Genomic DNA, 13,678 nt, shown 5'->3' with positions numbered 1-13,678 from the left:
ACTCTAGCCGGGGCAATAGAATGAAATTCTGTCTCATAAAAAAAGAAAGAAAGTAAAAAATAAAAGAAGAAGGCCGGGCGCTGTGGCTCACGCCTGTAATCCTAGCACTCTGGGAGGCCGAGGCGGGAGGATTGCTCGAGGTCAGGAGTTCGAAACCAGCCTGAGCAAGAGCAAGACCCCGTCTCTACTATAAATAGAAAGAAATTAATTGGCCAACTAATATATATAGAAAAAATTAGCCGGGCATGGTGGCACATGCCTGTAGTCCCAGCTACTCGGGAGGCTGAGGCAGGAGGATCGCTTGAGCCCAGGAGTTTGAGGTTGCTGTGAGCTAGGCTGACGCCACGGCACTTGCTCTAGCCTGGGCAACAAAGCGAGACTCTGTCTCAAAAAAAAAAATTAAATAAAAACAAAAAAATAAAAAAATAAAAGAAGAAGAATTAAGAAAAAAGCCCTTAGAACAGCATCTAGTACATAGTTTGCTATTATTATTATTGATGTGTATCAGGTATTGTCTAGTGGGGCTCACACTCTCATGGGGAGGGGTGGTGGGAGACAGCCAATAAACAAACATAATCATTAAATTAAATAGTATGTTATAATGGAACTTGATAAGTGCTGAGGGGAAAAATAGTGCTGAGAGTAAAGAAAGGAGATTGGACGAAAGAACTGCTCTGAGCGTAGCATCTACATTAACAAACGTTTACCAGGGAACTGTCTTTCCTAGCAGAACTTTTCTATTCCACTGTCTTCAACAACATAATTTTACTATTCCAGGAAACTCTTTACCAGGAGATACACATTGCAAATAGCCTTATTGTTTGTTCCAGGAACTTTCCAAAAAATCCATTTAGGTGAACAGCTTGATCGAATTCTGTTTGCTCTCTAAGACTCTTAGAAATAAATGTTCATCTCAAATCTTTGCTTTGCTTTGCCTACCAAGTCTATAATTTTTACTTTTTAATTTTTTTTTTTTTGAGACAGAGTATTACTTTGTTGCCCAGGCTAGAGTGCGAGCCTAGCATCAGCCTAGCTCACAGCAACCTCAAACTCCTGGGCTCAAAAGATCCTCCTGCCTCAGCCTCCTGAGTAGCTGGGACTACAGGCATGCGCCACCATGCCCTGCTAATTTTTTCTCTATATATTTTTAGTTGGTCAATTAATTTCTTTCTATTTTTAGTAGAGACGGGGTCTCACTCAGGCTGGTCTCAAACTCCTGAGCTCAAATGATCCTCCCACCTTGGCCTCCCAGAGTGCTAGGATTACAGGCGTGAGCCACCACACCCGGCCAAGTCTATAATTTTTATAATGTAACTCCCAATCAAGTCCCTACAACAAAAGATCTGCTTTAAACCTGTCTCCTAGACCTCCTAACATCCCAACTTCACCCCCTCTGGCTCCAAGACTCTGCCAAAGTAGTGCACATTCTTTCTCTTTTATCACAATATGAATACACTCAGCTTTTTCTTACCAGTAGGTTGTTTATAGAAGCCAGCATTTAACAGGGATACACTGCATGTTAAATACCATGTTTCCGTGAAAATAAGACCTACCCATAAAATGAGCCGTAGCAAGAGTTCTAAGCATTTGCACAATATGAGCCCTACCCCGAAAATAAGACCTAGTGATGGGCGTGGCTACGCAGCGTGTCTGCACAACCCATGCATTTCGTCACAGGGTGGTAAAGAAGATGAGCAGCCCTTCTCATCTGCCCCATCGTGACAGCTACTATCCCAGAGGTGACAGGAAAGGTGCGGCAGCCCCACCAACGAGGTCGGCTCCCCCTGTCAGGTCCCGGCCATCCTGTGCGCACTGCAAGCTGAGGCTTTGAGGGGAAAATAACACATCCCCTGAAAATAAGCCCTGGGGTGTTGTCTTCTTGAGGAAAAATAAATATAAGACCCTGTCATGTTTTCGGGGAAACACGGTATACTCATCAGGGCCGGGCGCAGTGGCTCATGCCTATAATCCTAGCACTCTGGGAGGATGAGGCGGGAGGATCGTTTGAGGTCAGGAGTTCGAGACCCGCCTGAGCAAGAGTGAGACCCCCCATCTCTACTAAAAATATAAAAAGTAGCCAAGAGTGGTGGCACGTGCTTGTAGTCCCAGCTACTCAGGAAGCCGAGACAGGAGGATCCCTTGAGCCCAAGAGTTTGAGGTTGCTGTGAGCTATGATGATGCCACTGCACTCTAGCCAGGGTGACAGAGCAAGACTATGTCCCATGCCCCCAAAAATATATACATAAAATCATCAGGGTAGGCTTTGCCAGGGTTCAGGATATGCTACCCTAAAATAAGCACCTTGACATTGGCAGGAAGTTCCCTCTAATCTTCTCCCACCATTCTCTCCTGAAGCAGGCTATAAAGAATTCTCTGACCTTCCTCTAAAGTAGGTCATATGACCCTCATTCCAGAGGGGTCCTTTCTGTACCCAGAGGAAAGGAATGAAAACACAGAGACATAGGGGAAAAAACCGAACAAAGGGAACTTGCTAAGTTCCCCCACATCTGTTACCATTGGATCGCCCTTTTGTCCTCCAATCACACTTCTGCACGGTTGTCCATAAAAATGGTGTTCCCTGTTTCTTTGAGTCTTCTTTTGTGAAGGCTCCCATGTCATATGAAACTTACATTAAATACCTTTGTATGTTTTTCTCTTGTTAATTTTTTTTTTTTTTTTTTGAGACAGAGTCTCACTTTGTTGCCCAGGCTAGAGTGAGTGCCGTGGCATCAGCCTAGCTCACAGCAACCTCAAACTCCTGGGCTCGAGCGATCCTTCTGCCTCAGCCTCCCGGGTAGCTGGGACTACAGGCATGCGCCACCATGCCCGGCTAATTTTTTCTATATATATTAGTTGGCCAATTAATTTCTTTCTATTTATAGTAGAGACGGGGTCTCGCTCTTGCTCAGGCTGGTTTTGAACTCCTGACCTTGAGCAATCCGCCCGCCTCGGCCTCCCAAGTGCTAGGATTACAGGCGTGAGCCACAGCGCCCGGCCTTTCTCTTGTTAATTTGTTTTTTGTTGTAGGGGTCATAGCCATGAATATTGTGATGGGTGAGGAAAAGATATTTTCCCCCTTTCAGCTTTCTTTTTTATTTTTATTTTTTGAGACAGAGTCTCGCTTTGTTGCCCAGGCTAGAGTGAGTGTCGCGGTGTCAGCCTAGCTCACAGCAACCTCAATCTCCTGGGCTCAAGCAATCCTGCTGCCTCAGCCTCCCGAGTAGCTGGGACTACAGGCATGCGCCACCATGCCCGGCTAATTTTTTCTCTATATATATTAGTTGGCCAATTAATTTCTTTCTATTTATAGTAGAGACAGGGTCTCGCTCTTGCTCAGGCTGGTTTAGAACCCCTGACCTCGAGCAATCCACCCACCTCAGCCTCCCAGAGTGCTAGGATTGTAGGCGTGAGCCACCGCACCCGGCTAATTTTTTCTATATATATTAGTTGGCCAATTAATTTCTTTCTATTTATAGTAGAGATGGGGTCTCACTCTTGCTCGGGCTGGTTTTGAACTCCTGACCTGGAGTGATTCGCCTGCCTCGGCCTCCCAGAGTGCTAGGATTACGGGAATGAGCCACCACACCCAGCCTTCTTTCAGCTTTCTTAAGAACATCATATTTGAACAAAGACTCAAAGAAAGAAAGGGGGTTCACCCTAGGGATTTGTGGGGGAAAGTGTTCCAGGCAGGGAGAATAGCCAGAGGGAAGACTCTGGTGGGGTTTGGGTCTATCTCAATTGCAGCAGGGTGAGCAGCTGAAGAGTCATGAGATTATGTGTGAGCCTGAGCGTGCGTGTGTGTGTGTGTGTGTGTGAGTGTGTGTGTGTAGGCAGAGGTTAGTCATGTAGAGTCTTGCAGCCAAGAATATGTTTATGTGTGCTTCCCTAAAATTATGCGCAATAAAAATAATTTCCTGGTTGGTCCGAGTGCAGTGGTGTTTACAACTAATTGATCACAACCAGTTACAGATTCTTTTGTTCCTTCTCCACTCCCACTGCTCCACTTGACCAGCTTTAAAAAAAATAAAAAATAACAATTTCCTCTTTCAGGAGATTGCTTAGACCCAAGCCATCCTTATTTTCATTTCTCCAGGTATTTTTGTCTACCTTTCCACACTGCGTCTCCCTTAGAATTTCCCTACCATTGATACCTTGTTTTCTTTGCACATTTATCTCAGTCCTGACTCCAAAAACAACCGTTCTGTCACTTGAAAAGCACCTTGTGAGTTTGGTTAAAAAACTAGATATGGGGCCGGGCGCTGTGGCTCACGCCTGTAATCCTAGCTCTTGGGAGGCCGAGGCGGGCAGATTGCTCAAGGTCAGGAGTTCAAAACCAGCCTGAGCAAGAGCGAGACCCCGTCTCTACTATAAATAGAAAGAAATTAATTGGCCAACTGATATATATATAAAAAATTAGCTGGGCATGGTGGCGCATGCCTGTAGTCCCAGCTACCTGGGAGGCTGAGGCAGTAGGATCACTCGAGCCCAGGAGTTTGAGGTTGCTGTGAGCTAGGCTGACGCCACGGCACTCACTCTAGCCTGGGCAACAAAGCGAGACTCTGTCTCAAAAAAAAAAAAAAAACTAGATATGAATGAAATAGAAACTGAGAAGTGGTTTCAATATGAAACTGGTGACAGGTCCCCATGTGGGGCCGTGTAGACATGCAGCATAGTGTCCTCTGGTTACAGAAGATGAGAAGGAACAAGTGGCGTAAAAAAGAAATTTCTATTTGACTAGGAAGATTGCATGAACTTTAGAGAAATGAGGGCCTGTGGAGTAAAAGAGGAAACCCAGGACGCCAGATTGCCTAGGAGTAAGTGCTTAAAAACAGAGGAAATGACCATGAAATGAAAGGGGATGGGCAGTAACTGGAAAGGACACAAAGTCTAAAGACTTTTCTGAGCAGGTAATTTAACAATATTTAAATGTGGTTAAATATCCCATATTTAAATGTGGAGTGGAACAGTGATGAATGACGTTTTGGATAGTTCTAATAAAAAGATCTTAGTCTTGGATCATGATTAAAATCTCATTTTGACTGATATATTCATTACTGGGCCAGTGAAATCCTAAAAGGGTCACTTTCATCTCCAAGCGTGCTGGCCTGGAGCAGCTCTTATCTGGGTAACACAAGACTCATCCCAGAAAGTTCAATGGTGGAAAGGCTAAAAAAAACAATTCGAGCAATTAATTGTCAAAAAGTTTCACAAAGGCCTCTGGGCAGAACAATCTAATTATATTGGATAAAAATGCAACGCTATCAAGAAGAAAAAAAGCATTCTTGATGCTACAGACTGAATGTCTGTGTTGCACAAAAATTCTTATGTTGAATCCTAATCTTCAATTTGATGGTTTTAGGAGGTGGGATCTTTGGGAGGTCACCTGATCAGGTGGTGAGGACAGAAACCTCATGAATGGCAGCAGTGTCCTTCTCAGTGTGGAATCAGATGGGCTTTAGTGTTAGGTGCTAGACATAGGTATAATTTGCATGTCCCGGCGAGCACGGTGGCTCACGTCTGTAATCCTAGTACTCTGGGAGGCTGAGGCAGGCGGATTGCACAAGGTCAGGAGTTCGAAAGCAGCCTGAGCAAGAGCGAGTCCCCCATCTCTACTATAAATAGAAAGAAATTAATTGGCCCACTAAAAATATATAGAAAAAATTAGCCGGGCATGGTGGCTCATGCCTATAGTCCCAGCTACTCGGGAGGCTGAGGCAGCAGGATTGCTTGAGCCGGGGAGTTTGAGGTTGCTGTGAGCTAGGCTGACACCACGGCACCCTGTCTAGCCTGAGCAACAAAGCGAACCTCCATCTCAAAAAAAAAAAAAAAAAAAAAAAAAAAATTGCATATCCCTGCTTATGGAGGTCAGCAAAGCCTTTTCTTTTTTTTGTTTTGTTTTGTTTTTTTTTTTTTTCAATTTGAAAGCAGTCACTGTTTATTAACTGACCAGATTACAAAAATAATCATGGTAGACACCTTAGTTCATTCTTCTGATAAGCCTATTGATCTGGTCCTCCCTGTTGCCAGCATCTCCACCCTCTACAAAATGGGTTGTCTTTTTCTTCATTCCACCCCGTGGAGATGATAACTTGAAGGGCCACAGGAAATTATTTGCTTCTTTGAAGCGTTTCCCAACAGTATAGATCTCATGAATCAGATCCTCCATGCAGATGATGCCATATTTACCAAGAGATCGAGCAATCAAATCGTTATCTGTCAATGCAATTCATTTCTTATTGATTTTGCCATAACCACGCTTGTAGATTAGTTCATTTACTGACTTTAGGTTTGGGTACCCCCATGCAATATATGGTTCTACAATCCTCAGCATGTTAATTGAAGTCTTGTTGAGCTTAACAAAGGTTCCATTGAAGATCTGCCGAAAGCGAAGAAGCTGCAACACCTTTCGGACCTTTGGGCTCACACCATTGATACCACGGATCCTGATGACAAATGCCAATTTGGGTTCTGCAGGTACATAAAAGTTGCCTGCTTTTCTTGCCATCCTGGCCATTCGAATCTCAGTTCTGTACATCTGCCTGTATTCCTTGTGATAATGCTTAGCTTTTTCATAGATAAGCTTCCTCCTTGCCTTTCGAAGCATCTTTTGGGCAAACTTCTTTCTCAGGCGTTTGATCTTCAGCTCCGCGAAATTTCTTCGCTTTTTCTTAAGGGTTTCTGGCACAGCAGGAACCTTCTTTTTCTTCTCTTCTGCGCCCTCCATGGTTCCAGCCAGAAAAGAGGAAATAAAGCCTTTTCTTAATGAATGATCTGTGGGGCCAGTTCTTCACAGATGCCTGAGGCTTTCACCTTCTCTTTTGCATAAGGAGTTTGAGGGAGTGGGGGCTGAGACTTTGATTTTTTTTTTTTAAGCAGCCTGAGCAAGAGCGAGACCCGTCTCTACTATAAATAGAAAGAAATTAATTGGCCAACTAATATATATATATATATATATATATATATATATATATATATATATATATAAAATTAGCCAGGCATAGTGGTGCGTGCCTGTAGTCCCAGCTACTCGGGAGGCTGAGGCAGGAGGATTGCCTGAGCCCAGGAGTTTGAGGTTGCTGTGAGCTAGGCTGACGCCACGGCACCCACTCTAGCCTGGGCAACAAAGCAAGCCTCTGTCTCAAAAAAAAAAATTTGCATGTCCCTGCTTATGGAGGTCAGCAAGACATTTCCTTAATGAATGATCTGTGGGGCCAGTTCTTCACAGGTGCCTGAGGCTTTTACCTCCTCTTTTGCATAAGGAGTTTGAGGGAGTCAGGGCTGAGACTTTGGTTTTTTTTTTTTTTTTACACGTGAGATGTGCCAGAAGACTGCCCTGCCCTCAGAACTCTTCCCGGAGCTTCAGGGCAGGTTTGGAGACTCATAGGGAGTGCTAGACCTAAAGGTGGTGGCAACACAGCAATCTTAATGATATTGGGTGAAATCCTCCTATATATAGAGAAAAGAAGGTAAAAGTCCTTTTAACCAGAAATGCCTGAGAGAGCCCCACTACTCTCAGAAGTCTAGCTCTTCCTGAAAATGTGGGGATAATGGCCCAGTTGTGGAAGCCAAAGACTTTCTCAGATGTGGCTGTGAATTGCAGTGACCAGGCAGTGGTGGGTGGGGGTGGCAATGCAGGGGTGTCGTGCAGAAGGTGGCCCAGCCTGCTCACAGGTGTCTATAGAGATCCACGTGGTTGGCCAGCAACTCGTCTCACTAGCGTACAACATTTTAAGCCAGGAATGCTTTCTGCGGTTGGAACAGGGAAAAGAGCCATGAGCTGCAGATGGAGAAATTCCACAGGGGATAAAACGATATTAAGTGCATGGTATTCAGGGCTGCAGATGAGCCACGCTGAGGAGCGAGGCTACGGAGCACAGTTGAGAATTCGGTCAGCTGAGCTAAAGTGTCTTCCTCCGGGACTGTCAGGGAGAGGTCATGGCCTGGCCAGAGCTGAGACTGCCAGATGGCTCCCTGGATGGCCCTAAGACACAACACAGAAGGAGCCATCGGACTGTGAGGTTGCCTGTGCATGCTGCCACACACACTTTAAAGGGACAATTCGGCGGGGCGAGGTGGCTCACGCCTGTAATCCTAGCATTCTGGGAGGCCAAGGCAGGCAGATTGCTCAGGGTCAGGAGTTCAAAACCAGCCTGAGCAAGAGTGAGACCCATGTCTACTAAAAAATAGAAAGAAATTAATTGGGCAAATAAAAAAATATATATAAAAAATTAGCTGTGCATGGTGGCACATGCCTGTAGTCCCAGCTACTCGGGAGGCTGGGGCAGGAGTATTGCCTAGGAGTCTGAGGTTGCTGTGAGCTAGGCTAATGCCACGGCACTCACTCTAGCCCAGGTGACAGAGTGAGACTGTTGCCAATAAATAAATAAATAAATAAATAATCTACAAAGAGCATGGTGGAATCTAGGAGCTTCCCCACTTGAGCCTGGTAAGACTGTGAAGACCAGTGGTGGAGAACCCCTGGGGTGAGACTCAGACCAAACTCCAAAGCAGGGGTCCTCAAACTATAGCCTGCGGGCCACATGCAGTCCGCCGAGGACATTTATCCGGCCCAAGGTGTTTTTGCCACCGCTGCCTGTCCTGCTTAGCAGCCAACTCGTCCCGGGCCCACAGTGCGCATGTATGGAATATGCGCCGCACTCTCCAACGGCCCTCCAACGGTCTGAAGGACAGTGAACTGGACCCCATTTAAAAAGTTTGAGGACCCCAAAGGCATGAGATGGGAAGGCCTGTAGACCCTGGGGCAGGAGTTGTGCTTGTCCTCTCAAGAGTTCTTTAGAGGCTGGGCGCAGTGGCTCACGCCTGTAATCCTAACACTCTGGGAGGCCGAGGCGGGCGGATTGCGTGAGGTCAGGAGTTCGAAACCAGCCTGAGCAAGAGCAAGGCCCCGTCTCTACTAAAAATAGAAAGAAATTAATTGGTCAACTAATATATATAGGAAAAAATTAGCTGGGCATGGTGGTGCGTGCCTGTAGTCCCAGCTACTCGGGAGGCTGAGGCAGGAGGATCGCCTGAGCCCAGGAGTTTGAGGTTGCTGTGAGCTAGGCTGATGCCATAAGCACTCACTCTAGCCTGGGCAACAAAGCGAGACTCTGTCTCAAAAAAGAAAAGAGTTCCTTAGAGAGTGGGCTGTTCCCCCGTGCCCCAGAGGAGTTGTGGAGCTGAGTCCTCCTTACTCCTTGGATCTACCAGCCAATCAGCTGAGGAGACCGGGAGAGAGATGGTTCCTCCTAGTGCTCAGGTGGGCTCTGACAGTGACCCACGTGGGCAGAGGGCATTGCGCGCCCTCCCTACTTGTGGACTGCTGCCTGCTACGGTCTCCCCAAATTCATATGTTGAAACCCAATCTCCCAATGCAATTATATTAAGAAGTGGGGCCCTGGGGAGGTGACTAGGTCACATGGGTGGAGTCCTCAGGAATGGGATTAGTGCCTTTATAAAAGAGGCCCAAGAGAGCTCATTCACCCCTTTTGCCTCATGAAGCCAGATAGGAGACGCTGCGTATGAGGTAGAATGAGTCCTCACCAGATCCTAAATCTGCTGACACTTTGATTTGGCAATTCCCAGCCTCTAGAACTATAAGAATAAATGTCTGTTGTTAATAAGCCACTGAGTTTACAGGATTTATGTTATAGCAATCTGAATGGACTAAGATGTTGCCGCTAAAAGTTCTCTCCAAGCCTCAGTGAGAGGGTGAGGGAAAAGAGCAAAGAAAAAAGTACCCAATAGCCAGGGAAATAGCAAACAAGCAGAAGATGTGGTTGGCAGTCTCATGAAACTGGAACAGTCTGAGGACACAAACACCTTGAACCAAAAAATGCTGAGAACATTTAAAAGAACTCCTGTAGACCGGGCGCGGTGGCTCACGCCTATAATCCTAGCACTCTGGGAGGCCAAGCTGGGTGGATTGCTCGAGGTCAGGAGTTCAAAACCAGCCTGAGCAAGAGTGAGACCCCGTCTCTACTATAAAAATAGAAAGAAATTAATTGGCCAACTAATATATATATAGAAAAAATTAGCTGGGCATGGTGGCGCATGCCTGTAGTCCCAGCTACTCGGGAGGCTGAGGCAGCAGGATTGCTTGAGCCCAGGAGTTTGAGGTTGCTGTGAGCTAGGCTGACGCCACGGCACTCACTCTAGCCTGGGCAACAAAGTAAGACTGTGTCTCAAAAAAAAAAAAAAAAAAAGAGAACTCCTGTAATCTCCCCCCCCCCCAAAAAAAAACACATACAACTTTCTGGAACCATAAACCTTGATTTGTGGGCTAAAAACACTAGTAAATGATCTGACGGGGAGGATGGTCACTGCTGAGACCTGAAATAGTGGCCTGGAAGACTAAAAGAAATATCTCACAACCCAGAGCAAGAATACAAAGAGATAAAAATCATGAAGAAAATGGCCGGGCGCGGTGGCTCACGCCTGTAATCCTAGCACTCCGGGAGGCCGAGGCGGGAGGATCGTTCAGGGTCAGGAATTCGAAACCAGCCTGAGCAGGAGTGAGACCCTGTCTCTACTAAAAATAGAAAGAAATTAATTGGCCAACTAAAAATATATAGGAAAAATTAGCCGGGCATGGTGGTGCATGCCTGTAGTCCCAGCTACTCGGGAGGCTGAGGCAGGAGGATCCCTTGAGCCCAGGAGTTTGAGGTTGCTGTGAGCTAGGCTGACGCCACAGCACTCACTGTAGCCTGGGCAACAAAGCCAGACTCTGTCTCAAAACAAAACAAAATTATGAAGGAAATGATAAGGGACTCAGAAGACAGATCTAAGGGACTTCACATGCATCTAGTAGGAATTACAGAAGGGTCAAAAATAAATTTGGAGGAAAGGAAAGAAGACTGAGTTCCAGGAAGATTGCATAAAAATAATTACTGAACTGGAAAGAGAAAGAGGAACTCTTCTCTTTTTTTTTGAGATACAGTCTCACTCTGTCACCCTGGCTAGACTGCAGTGGTGTCATCATAGCTCACTGCAACCTCGAAATCCTTGGCTCAAGAGATCCTCCTGCCTCAGCCTCCTGAATAGCTGGGACTACAGGTGTGCACTACCACACCCGGCTAAATTTTCTACTTTTTACAGAGATGGGGTCCGTCAAAAGGTAGACTACAGGACAAACAAACAAACAAACAAACAAACAAATAAATAAATATAGAGATGGGGTCTGGTTCTTGCTTAGGCTGGTTTCGAACTCCTGAGCTCAAGTGATCCACCCGCCTCGGCCTCCCAGAGTGCTAGGATTATAGGGGTGAGGCACCGCGCCTGGCCAGAAAGAGGAAATCTTATGTTTCTAGGCAGAAATAAAAAGAAGCAGATGGGTATAGGACTTCTGACTTGTAATACCAGAAGCAACAATACATTGGCGCAACATCCTCTGACTATTGAGAGAAAGGGCCTGCAACTCAAGGATTTGATATACAAATTATCATTCCCCTGTCAGGGTGAAAGGAAGATATCTGCAAACAAACAAGGATTCATAGACTCCGTCACTCACGTATGCCACCGAGAGCTCTTACCAAACAACAAAGGAATTAGAACCGAGATTGAATGTGTAAAGGAAGATTTATTTCACATTGACATAACATATAGTTAAACGGATAGTGAGAGAGCACTTAGGAAAGTATAATTTAAACACTAAATAAGTCGGGCACGGTGGCTCACGCCTGTAATCCTAGCAACTCTGGGAGGGCGAGGCAGGTGGATCGCTGGAGATCAGGAGTTCAAAACCAGCCTGAACGAGACCCCGCCTCTACTAAAAATAGAAAGAAATTAATTGGCCAACTAAAAATATATAGAGAAAAAAATGAGCCAGGCATGGTGGCACATGCCTGTAGTCCCAGCTACTCAGGAGGCTGAGGCAGGAGGATTGCTTGAGACCAGGAGTTTGAGGTTGCTGTGAGCTAGGCTGACACCACGACACTCTAGGCCAGCAACAGAGTGAGACTCTGTCTCAAAAATAAATAAATTAAATAAAATAAATTTAAAAAAAAAAGAAAATCCCACACCAAATTCTTAAAAAAGCTTTGACTATAACAATAAAATTAGATATAAGTAATAAAAAGACTTAATTACCTATAAATTAAGGAACACATTTCTTAAAAATCTTGAATTAGTGAGAAAATCAAAACAGGTTACAGTCATATGGAATGCAATGAAATGGAAAATACTTCATGCAAAACAGAAGGGACACAGTGAAAGCTGTATTCCAAAGAAACTTTATAGTCTTAAACATATTGATTTCCAAAGGAGAAAGACTACAATAAAAAAAAACCTTGGTATTCATCTTAATACATTAGGAAAATACCCATAAGATGGTCTTTTAAAAAGCGTAAAGATTCTCCACCACCGTGTTCAGAAAAAGAAAGAAGAGAATAAAAAAAAAAAAAAAAAGAATAAAAAAAAAAAAAAAAAAAAAAGCGTAAAGAGGACCAGGCATGGTGGCTCATGCCTATAATCCCAGCACGGGCAGGAGGATTGCTTGAGGCCAGGAGTTAAAGACCAGTCTGGGCAATATAGCAAGACCCTGTCTCTACAAAAAAATTAAAATATTAGCCTGGCGTGGTGGTGTGCCTATAGTCCTAGCTACTCAGGAGGCTGAGGCAGAAGGCTGAGGTGGGAGGATCGCTGGAGCCCATGAGTAGGTTACAGTGAGCTGTGATTGTGTCACTACACTCCTCCAGAGTGAGCAACCAAGTGAGACCCTAGCTCTCAAAAATATATATATGAAGAGAGAAATATGGAAGATAAAAGCTTAAAATAATGACATATAAATAGAAAAATATAATAAAACAAAAAATTTAAAGACTGATTCTTTGAAAACATAAACAAGAGAAATTTCTCCTGAGCCAGATTAATTTTTTTTAAAGGCGAGAAGAAAGTAAAAATATAGAAGTAGGATGAAAAAGGAGATACATATAGTCACAGACCCTGAAGTGATTAAAGAAATGATAAGCAACTATAACATGCAATCTCATGGAAAGAAATGAGAAAAACTTAAAGGAAATCACCACTTTGAAAGATGTAAGTTTCAAATGTTGCCCCAAGGAGACACATAAAATAACTAATTACCAATAAAGAATCAGAAAAGGTATTCAGAGATCTACCATTAAAAAAACTTTAAAACCCTTTAAAGAATAGAAAATTCCAATATTATCCAAACTATTTCAGATCACAGAAAAAAGCGCCCCTAATTCATCTTGTAAAGTAGCATAATTACTAGTAAAACCTGCTAGAGAGCCAGAAAAGAAAATATAGACCAATCTTACTTACAAATATAAATAAAAGAATCCTAAGTATTATGTAATAAATACAGTATAATAGCAAAAGATTAATACCATATGACCATTTAAAGTATAACCTTGGAATGCAAAGATGTATATATCAGGAAATCTTTTATTAAAATGTATTACATCGTTAGATTAAAGGAGAAAACCCATTAATCATATGGCACTTGATAAATTTAGCTGTCAATCATAATAAAAAAAAAATCTAAGTAAACCAGAAAATGTTTGTGGAATTCTCCCAGGCTCCCTTAGAGCTAGGGCACAGGCATCAATTCTGTTCTATTTCAATTCCCTTAAGTAAGATAAAATTCACAAGAACAGGCCCTCCATAGGGATTTCCTAATAGGGCAGTATTAGGGTACTGCTTTGATAAATTTCAA

At 44.1% G+C, this 13,678-nt stretch overlaps 1 pseudogene; it reads right to left on the bottom strand.

Moving 5' to 3' along the window:
* Positions 1 to 5,923: 5,923 nt before the first annotated feature.
* LOC142870970 (large ribosomal subunit protein uL30 pseudogene) lies at positions 5,924 to 6,741 on the bottom strand (annotated as a pseudogene).
* Between the last annotated feature and the right edge of the window lie 6,937 nt (positions 6,742 to 13,678).

Source organism: Microcebus murinus, chromosome 5, assembly GCF_040939455.1.
Source record: "Microcebus murinus isolate Inina chromosome 5, M.murinus_Inina_mat1.0, whole genome shotgun sequence".
In the NCBI taxonomy this organism is placed as follows: Eukaryota; Metazoa; Chordata; class Mammalia; order Primates; family Cheirogaleidae; genus Microcebus; species Microcebus murinus.
The sequence above is the reverse complement of the archived record's forward strand: the minus strand, read 5'-3'. Positions and strand labels throughout refer to the sequence as shown.